Here is a 10,162-nt window from a genome sequence, read left to right on the forward strand (position 1 = left end):
TTTATCTTAGCCTGCTTGGCTACTCTCTCTCATTCCTGATGAAGGGCTTATGCTCGAAACGTCGAATTCCCTATTCCTGAGATGCTGCCTAACCTGCTGTGCTTTAACCAGCAACACATTTTCAGCTGTGATCTCCAGCATCTGCAGACCTCACTTTTTACTCAACTCCCACCATTGTTAATGTTATGTTCTTGGGCCTTAAAAAGTCATTTGACAAATTGATACACCATCATTTTGATGGAAAATTGGCTTTAAGAGACAAGGGCAAGATGGATTCAAAATTATCCAGGAGGTGGATATCAATATGTAAGAGTGGATAGTTGTTTCTCAGGGAACCACTGTTCCGCAGGAGTAGATGTTAGTACCAGTTGTATTTGAACATGCTTTTGGATATATAGGACATCACTTTAAAGTTTGACAATGAGCCAAAACTTAGGAATGATTGAAACTGTGAGATGGACAGTAAGAGATATCAGGAGGTGCTGGACTGGTGATATTGACAGAAGAAGCCAGGTTACATTGAAGAAACCATTATTCAAGGAGAACATTAGGGATAAACTTGGAAACTACAATTCAGTGAATCTATCATCAGTAACAGGGAAAAGCAATCATAGCAAAATTAGTTCTAAACAGGAAGGCAAGAGCACAGCAGGAAGCAAGGGAAGTCAGGGTTAAACTGCATTTATTTCAATGCAAGAGAGCTGACAAGTCAGGCAAATGAACTCAGGGCATGAATGGGTACACGGGACTAGAATATTATAGCTATTACAGAAACATGGTTGAGGGAGGGACAGGTCGGACAGCTCAATATTTTGGGGTACAGATTCTACAGGAAGGATAGAAGGGGAGGAAAGAGAAGAGGGGGAGTTGTGTTTTTGATTAGGGAGAACATTATTGCAGTACTGCCACAGGACATTCTTGGGGATTTATCCACTGAGCCCATATGAGTAGAACTGAGAAATAAAAAGGGGAAGATCACTTTGGTAGCATTGTACTATAGGCCCACCTCAATAGTAAGCAGGCAGGACATTGAGGAGCAAAAATGTAAGGTCATCACAGAGAGCTGAAAGAATAAGAGAGTTGCAATAATAGAGGATTGTAACTTTCTTCACATCAACTGGGTCTGCCATACTGTAAAGGACTCAGATGGAAATATATTTGTTAAACGTATTCAGGAAGAATTTCTCACACAGTAGATTTCTCTAGATGGTCCTACTAGAAAAATGGCAAACCTTGACCTACTCTTGGGAAATCAGGCAGGACAGGTGATGGAGGTATAAGTGGGGTAGAACTTTGGGACCAGTGACCACAATTCCATTGGTTTTAAAATAGCTATGGAAAAGGATACGTCTGATCTATAGGTTAAAGTTCTAACTTTGGTCAAGCCCAATTGTGATGGTCTGAGGTGGAAACCTTCTAAAGTTGAATGGGGGAAGCTGTTTGTGGGTAAAGGCACATCAGGCTTTCAAAAGTGAGTTAATGAGGTTTCAGGGCCAGCATGTTCCTATTCAAAGGAAGGGGAAGACTGGCAGATGTAGGGAACTCTGGGTGACTAGAGTTATTGAGGCCCTGGTCGAGGAAAACAAATCATATGACATGTGCAGGCAGCTGGTATTGCATTAATTCCTTGAAGGGTTTAGAGGGTGTCAGAGTACACACTGTGAGAAAAACCATGAGGGTTCAAAGGGGATACAAGATGTCTTTGGCAGATAAGGTAAAGGAGGAGCCAAAGATATTTTATAAGTACACAAAGAGTACTTAGGGAAAGAATAGATCAACAAAGTCATCTATATGTGGAGCCACAAGAGATGAATATTTCTCACAAGTATTTACCATTGAGAAAAGTTTGATTGCTAGGAACTCGGGGAAGTAAAACGTGATGTCTTGAAGACAGTCCACATTTCAGAAGTGTAGGTGCTGGAGACCTTAAATGCATTAAGGTAGATAAATTCCTGAGAGCGGATGAAGTGTATCCCACTAGAGGGGAAATTGCAGGGCAGTAAAAACAATAACTGCAGATGCTGGAAACCAGATTCTGGATCAGTGGTGCTGGAAGAGCACAGCAGTTCAGGCAGCATCCAACAAGCAGCGAAATCGATGTTTCGGGCAAAAGCCCTTCATCAGGAATAAAGGCAGAGAGCCTGAAGTATGGAGAGATAAGCTAGGGGAGGGTGGGGATGGGGAGAGAGTAGCATAGAGTACAATGGGTGAGTGGGGGAGGGGATGAAGGTGATAGGTCAGGGAGGAGAGGGTGAAGTGGATAGGTGGAAAAGGAGCTAGGCAGGTAGGACAAGTCCGGACAAGTCATGGGGATAGTGCTGAGCTGGAAGTTTGGAACTCGGGTGAGGTGCGGGAAGGGGAAATGAGGAAGCTGTTGAAGTCCACATTGATGCCCTGGGGTTGAAGTGTTCCGAGGTGGAAGATGAGGCGTTCTTCCTCCAGGCATCTGGTGGTGAGGGAGCAGCAGTGAAGGAGGCCCAGGACCTCCATGTCCTCGGCAGAGTGGGAGGGGGAGTTGAAATGTTGGGCCACGGGCGGTGTGGTTGATTGGTGTGGTGTTTCGGAGGTGTTCCCTAAAGCGCTCTGCTAGGAGGCATCCATTCTCCCCAATGTGGGGGAGACTGCATCGGGAGCAACGGATACAGTAAATGATATTAGTGGATGTGCAGGTAAAACTTCTGCACCGCTGACTTACCCAGCAATAAATCTGCACAGCTGTCTGACCCAGCAGTAAATCTGCACAGCTGTCTGACCCAGCCGTAAATTAGATTGGATTAAATTGCAGGGCCCCTAGTGGATATGTTTGTATCATTGACAACCATGGGTGAATTACCCAAAGACAGGAGGGTGGCTAATGTGCCATTATTTAAAAAAGGCTGCAGGGAAATGTCTCGAAACTACAGACCAATGATCTTGACATCTGTGAGTTACCAGAGGGGCAGGATCTAAAGGCATTTGGAGAGGAAAGTACACATTAGGGATATTCGGCATGGAGTTATGCATGGGAAATCATTTCTCATGAATTTGATAGGACTTTTTGAAAGGGTGACCAAGAAACTGGATAAGGATAATGTCAACATGGATTTTAGCAAGACTTCTGAATTGTCAAGCATTGAGTAAGATTAAATCTCATGGGTTCCAGGAAGATCTAACCATCTGGAAATGAAATTGGCTTATTGGTAGAAGACATAGGGCGGTGGTAGAGGGTTGTTTTTCAAACTGGAGGCTTGTGACCAGCGATCTGACAGAGGGATTGTTTCTGGGTCCACTGTTATTCATCATTTATATAAATGATTTGGATGATAATTTAGGAGTTGTGTATAGTAGATTTGTGGATGATGCCAAGATTGGTGGTATAGTGGACAGTGAAGAAGGTGAGGAACACAGTGAGATCCTAACCAACAGGGCCAGTGGGCTGAGGAATGGCAGATTGAGTTTCATTTAGATGAATGTGATGAGTTGCATTTGGTAGGTCAAACTAGGGCAGAATTTATACAGTCAATGGTAGGACCCTGGGGAGTGTTACCAGAACAAAGAGTGGTACAGGTTCCAAGTGCCTTGGAAATGCAGTCAAAAGTAGACAGAATAGTGATGAAGTCCTCGACATGTTTGCTTTTATCAGTCAGAGCAGTGAGTATAGGAATTAGGATGTCTTGTTATAGCTGTACAAGACATTGGTGAGGCCATATTTGGAGTATTGCGTGCAATACTAGAAAGAGCGCAGAAAAGACTTACTGGGATCCTATCTGGACTAGAAGGTGCGAGTTTTAAGGAGAGGCTGAGAATCTTTTCCATGGAGCATAGGAGACTGTGGGGTGATCTTATAAAATGATGAGGGACATAGATATGATAGATAGCCAAGAACTTTTCCCAAAAGTAGGGAATTAGAGGACATAGATCTAAGGTGAGAGGAATACAAAAGGTCCAGGGGGTAATTTGTTCACACAGAGGATGGTGTGTGTGTGTGTGTGTGTGTGTGTGTGTGTGTGTGTGTGTGTGTGTGTGTGTGTGTGTGTGTGTGTGTGTGTGTAATGGGCTGCCAGAGGTAATAGTGGAGGCAAGTACAATTTTATCATTTAAAAAACATTTGGGCAGGTACACAGAAGGAATAGGTTATGGAGGGATATAGATCAAACGCAGGCAAATGGGCCTTAATTAATTGTGAAAAATGGGTGGCATAGACGAGTTGGCCTGATGGGCCTGTCTCCATTCTGTAAACCTCCTGCATTGTCCTGGATGGTATTAAGCATCTTCAGTGTTGTTAGACTTGCACCCATTCAAACAAGTGGGAATATTCGATCATACTCATGATTTGTGCCTTGCAGATGGTAGACAGGTTTTGGGGAGTCAGGAGATGAGTTACTCACTGCAGTATTCCTAGCCTCTGACATTCTCTTGTAGCCACTGTGGTGAGGGATTCACTTATGGCAACACCAAAGAATGTTAAGGGATTGTGGTTAGATTGTCTCTTATTTGTTATGGTCATAGCCTGACATTTGTGTAGTGCAAATGCTACTTGCTACTTTCACCCCAAGCCTGGATATTGTCCAGACCTTGTTGGATTTGAACATGAACATCAGTCTCTGAGGAGTCGTGAATGGTGTTAAATATTGTGCAATCATTAGTGAGCATACCCACTTCTGACTTTATGGTGGAGGGAAGGTCATTGCTGAAACAGTTGAAGGAGGTTGGGCTGAGGACATTAGCCTGAGGAGTTCCTGAAGAGACATCCTGAAACTGAGATGACTGATCTTCAACAACCATGACCATTTTCCTTTGTGTCAGATATGATTCCAACCACCAGAGAGTTCGCCCCATTATTCCCACTGATTCCAGTTTGCTAGGGGCCCTTAATGCCACACTCAATCGAATGTAGTCATGATGTCAAGGGCTGTCACTCTCACTGCAATAAATACCTGGAGTTAAGACCCTAATAATGACCATGAAACTATTGTTGATTATCAGGGAAATCTCATCTGGTTCATCAGTCTCCTTGAGGGACGGAAACTGCCATCCTTACCTTGTCTGGTCTACATGTGACTCCAGAATCACAGAAATGTGGTTGACGCTTAACTGCCCCCTGGGCTGTAAGGGATAGCAATAAATGCTGGCCTGTTAAGTGATGTCATTAGGGTCCTACCATTGACTGTGTGAGTCCTGGCCTGGTTTGACCCATCAACATGCAACACCTTACATTTATCTAAATTAAACTCCATCTGCAATACCCTGGCTCACGGAACCACTTATCAAGTTCTCAGTGTAGTAGGATGGCTGAATAGTTAGTACTGCTGCTTCACAGTACCAGGGACCCTAGTTTGATTCTAGCATCAGATGACTGTGTGGGGTTTGCACATTCTCCCTGTGTTTGAATGAGTTTCCTCTGGCTGCTCCAGTTTCCGCCCACAGTCCAAAGATGTGCAGGTTAGTTTTTTTTTGGTCATGCTAAATAGCCCATAGTGTCCAGGGATGTGGAGGCTGGGTGAATTAGCCATGGGAGTTGCAGGGTTACAGAGATAGGTTAGTGGGGGCTTGGTCTGGGTGGGATGCTCTTCGGAGGGTTGGCGTAAACTCGATGGGCCAAATAATCTGCTTCCATAGTGTAGGGATTCTATGATTCTAACACTGGAGCATAGGAACAGAATTAGGTTATTCAGCCCATCAATATGAATGCCCTTTATCACTCTGTCTCCAGCTATCAATCTCTACCTTAAACATACTCAAAGACAAATTTTCCAAAGTCATCTATGATTGACAATTCCAAGTTTCATAACCCTCTCTGGAAACAAAAACACCCTTATCTCAGATCCATTAGCACTCCCCTTAATTTTAAATTACAGCCAGTTTCTAGACTCCCCAACTGGGGGAAACATGTTAGCTGAATCGACTGTGCCTAGCTATTTTAAGTATTTTGTAAGTTTCAATGAGATCACTTCTCATTCTTCAAAACTTTATCGAATACAGGCCTAGTTTGCTCAATTTCTCTTCATAGGACAGTCCTTCCGTCCCGGGACTAAGTCTGGTGAACCTTTGTTACACTCCCTCCGTGGCAATAATATCTTTCCTGAGAGCACACAGTACTCCAGGACCAGTCTCTCGAAGCAAGACTTCTGCATTACTCAAATCCTCTTGCGGTGAAGCCTAACATTCCATACCTAACATCTTGCTGCACTACCTGCAGTGATTTATTGACAAGGATACCTAGGTTCCTTTGTACATCCATACTTTCCAACCTCTTCTCATTTAAAAGTAACCTTTCAAAATATTCTATATATAAGTTTATCCTACCAAAGTGGATGGCCTCACATTTTTCCACATTTCATTACATTGGTTTTACTCTTGTCCAATCATTAAGTCTGTTCAAATCTCCTGGAGCTGCTTTACATCTTCCTCACAACATGCATTCTAATAAACATTGTCTTGGTATCCTCGACAAATTTGTAAATATTACATTTGGTCCAAATCATTGTTGTATATTAATAGCTGGGACCCAAGTACTGTTCTGTCCTGGTACCCTACTAATCACAGTCTGCCAATATGAGAATGATCTACTTATTCCTTCCCTCTATGTTAGTTAATCACTAATCCATGTCTTTACATAGATATGTGGTTTTATCTTCCTACACACTCTCCTGTGGGGATCTTTATCAAAAGCCTTCCGAAAATATCAGTATACAATGCTAATTGGCTCTCCTCTGTCAAATTTGTTCGTAACATCTTCAACAAACAGCAATACTTATGCATCCACACACTATAATGTGCTCGAGTATGTTCAGGCTCCATGTTTTTAGAATCATACTTTAGGCATTTGCCATGATTATGGCTTTAATGAACCTTAACAATCAACCTTGATCAGTTTCTGTGCAACAATACATGATGTCACCTCATGACCCACACTTGAATCCCTAATTGACACTGGCAGACTGAAATCTGAGCTCCTTGTGCCACCCTGTGGTTGACTGAGGGTAGTGCAATGAATGCATTTTGTTTCACTGGTTATATCCAGATTCAGCACTGTGTGATTTAATAGCAAATTTTGCAACATTTTAGCCAATATGAGGTGAATCTTTTACACTTTCCATGCTCCACCATATGATGCATGGTGCTGCACAGTTAAAGTTAAACAATAAGGCAGTCAGTTAGTCCTGGAGCCAATCATGGTGTCTGCTCAAACCACTGATCTGTTATGTTGCCTGCTGACAGCCACTGTAAGATAAGCAGAAATCTCCTGTAGTTAAATATTATGAATGCAAAGCCATTGTCCTTTGTTCCCCTTTACAACCCCAATTCATTATTCACTCGCCCAGGTAGAAGTCAGTGGGTAACTAGATCATTCACTGCCTGATTTAATTCTGTGCTGAGCTTCCGATCGTCTAATGTCTTTACTACTTGGACAACCTCAACTCCATCTCTATTACATTGCCCAATTACTCTCCTACCTCAGCACATTCGCTGCCAAAGGCTTCATGGAAGACTTCACCACCACCAGGCTCAACAGTGAAGAAGGGTCACTGGACTTGAATCATTATCTCGGCAATTTTCCCACAGAAGCTGCCAGATCAGCTGAGTTTCTCCAGCAATCTGTTTCAGATTTTCAGCACCTGCAATTCTTTGCTTTATTCAATTATTGTAATGCTTTCCTGTATGGATACATAGATGATTCAAAGTTAGGAGCAGGAATAGGCCATTTGACTCCTGGAGCCTGTTCTGTCATTCAATATGATCATGGCTGAGCTCAATATCCTAACTCTACCATTCCAACCACCCCCCCCCCCCCCCCCCCCCCATAAGCCTTGATCCATCTACCACAAAAACATCTGCATCCTTCTTGAAATGATTTGGCCTCAACCATTCTCTATGGCAGTGAATTCCACAGGCTCACCACTCACTTGATAAAGAGATTTCTCCTCATCTCACCCCTAATCTAAAAGGTTTATCCCTTGTGCTTAAATTATTACCTCTGATCTGGACTTCCCCACCATCAGGAATATCCTTCCTGCAATTAATCTGATTAGTCCCGAATTTTATAAGTATTCTTAAGATCCCCCCTCATTCTCCTAACCTCCAGTGAATACAAAACTAACTGACTCAATGCCTTCTCATACATCAGTCCTGCCATCCTAGGTAAACCTTCACTGCAATCCCTCTGTAACAAAAGCCATCCGTCCTCAGATAAGGAGACCTGAACTGCACTCAATATTCCAGTGGTTTCACCAATGGCTTGTTTAATTGCATTTTTATTCTTCTATTCAATGATCAAATCTGTCCCCAGTTCCCTTGAAAGCTACTGCAGTTTATCTCTAAATACATTACTGTTTGAATGCAAAGATCATACCAATGACAACTGATTGATGCAATCGTCTTCCCTTCTCCTTGTTTACATGACTTTCATTTAATCACTGCCCCATCTTGGGTCAGTGAACAGTCTGTTCTCACAAAAGGAAATGCCATCATGTTAACATAGATGCTGCCTGAACTGCTGGGCTCTTCCAGCACCACTGATCCAGAATCATGTTAACGTCATGTTATCACTCCAAGCTATTCTGATAAGACAAAGTCCCATGCTCCTCAGTGTTTGGAAAGGAACATGAATGAGTTTGATTCCAGCAACAGTCATCATATTGGAATTTCCAAAAGATGGAGTAACTTGAGGAGAGTGGAACAATGGTCATTACCTTTCATGTGGATCTGAGAGTCTTGCTGGCAGCTTAATTACAATGTGTAGTGAATAAGACAGTGTTTTTTATTTCAAAAATATACTTTATTCATAAAATATTTTGATGATCTGTACAATTGGTCATGCCATACATCTGTAAACATTCCATTCCTTGGACAGAGACAGAGTAATCATTCAAATATACAGGTCTGCACGATTACATATTTAGCTGAAGCATCAGCAGAGCCCAAATGACTGGGTGGGTTCCCTGTTCTTCTTAGACTGGCAGATGTTACACGGTGGTCTTTCCCCACCGCGCCTTGGCGGCAGCTGCCCCAAGCTTCAGCACGTACCTCAACACGTAGTCCTGGACCTTGGAATGTGCCAGTCTGCAACACTCAGTCGGGGTCAACTCCTTCAGCTGGGAGATCAACAGGTTTCAGACCACCCGCAAAGCGTCTTTCACCAAGTTGATGATCCTCCAGGTGCAGTTGATGTTCGTCTTGGTATGCGTCCCAGGGAACAGGCTGTAGAGCAAGGAGTCCTGCGTCACTGCACTGCTCGGGACGAACCTTGACAAACACCACTGCATTCCTCTCCAGACATCTTCTGCATAGGCACATTCCAGAAGGAGGTGTGTGACAGTCTCGTCCCCCGCAGCTGCTTCGAGGGCAGTATGCGTGCGGCTGAGAGTCCGGGCATGCATAAAGGATCTTACCAGCAGAGCCCTTCTCACCACCAGCCAAGCCATGTCTTGGTGCTTGTTGGAAAGTTCTGGTGATGAGACATTTTGCCAAATGGCTTTGACAGTCTGCTCAGGGAACCGCTCGATAGGATCCACCCTCTCCTTTTCCCAAAGAGTCTCAAGGACACTACGTGCTGACCACTTCCTGATGGACTTGTTGTCAAAGGTGTTTTTCTTCATAAACTTCTCCACGAAGGACAGGTGATATGGAATGGTCCAACTACTCGGAGCGTTCCGTAGCAGCGAGGCCAGGCCCATCCTTCACAACACCAGGGACAGGTAGAACCTCAGTACGTAGTGACACTTGGTGTTTGCATACCCGGGATCCACGCACAGCTTGATGCAGCCACACACAAAGGTGGCCATCAGGGTGAGGGTGGCATTGGGTGTATTTTTTTACCCTGTTGCCCAGATCTTTGTAGAGCAAGTCCCTTCGGACCCGGTCCATCTTTGATCTCCATATAAATTGGAAGATGGCCCGGGTGACTGCAGCGGCATAGGTTCTGGGAATAGCCAGACCTGTGCCACGTATAATAGCAATGACAATGCCTCACACCTGATGACCAGGTTTTTTCCCGCAATGGAGAGCGACCGCATCTTCCATCTGCCCAGTTTCTGCCTCACTTTGCTGATACGCTTCTCCCAAGACTTGGCGCACGCTCCAGCCCCCCTGAACCAAATACCCAGCACCTTCAGGTGGTCGGTCCTGACGGTGAAGGGGATCGAGGATTGGTTGGCCCAGTTCCTGAAGAACATGGCCTCGC

Source organism: Hemiscyllium ocellatum, chromosome 37 (assembly GCF_020745735.1).
Source record: "Hemiscyllium ocellatum isolate sHemOce1 chromosome 37, sHemOce1.pat.X.cur, whole genome shotgun sequence".
NCBI lineage: Eukaryota > Metazoa > Chordata > Chondrichthyes > Orectolobiformes > Hemiscylliidae > Hemiscyllium > Hemiscyllium ocellatum.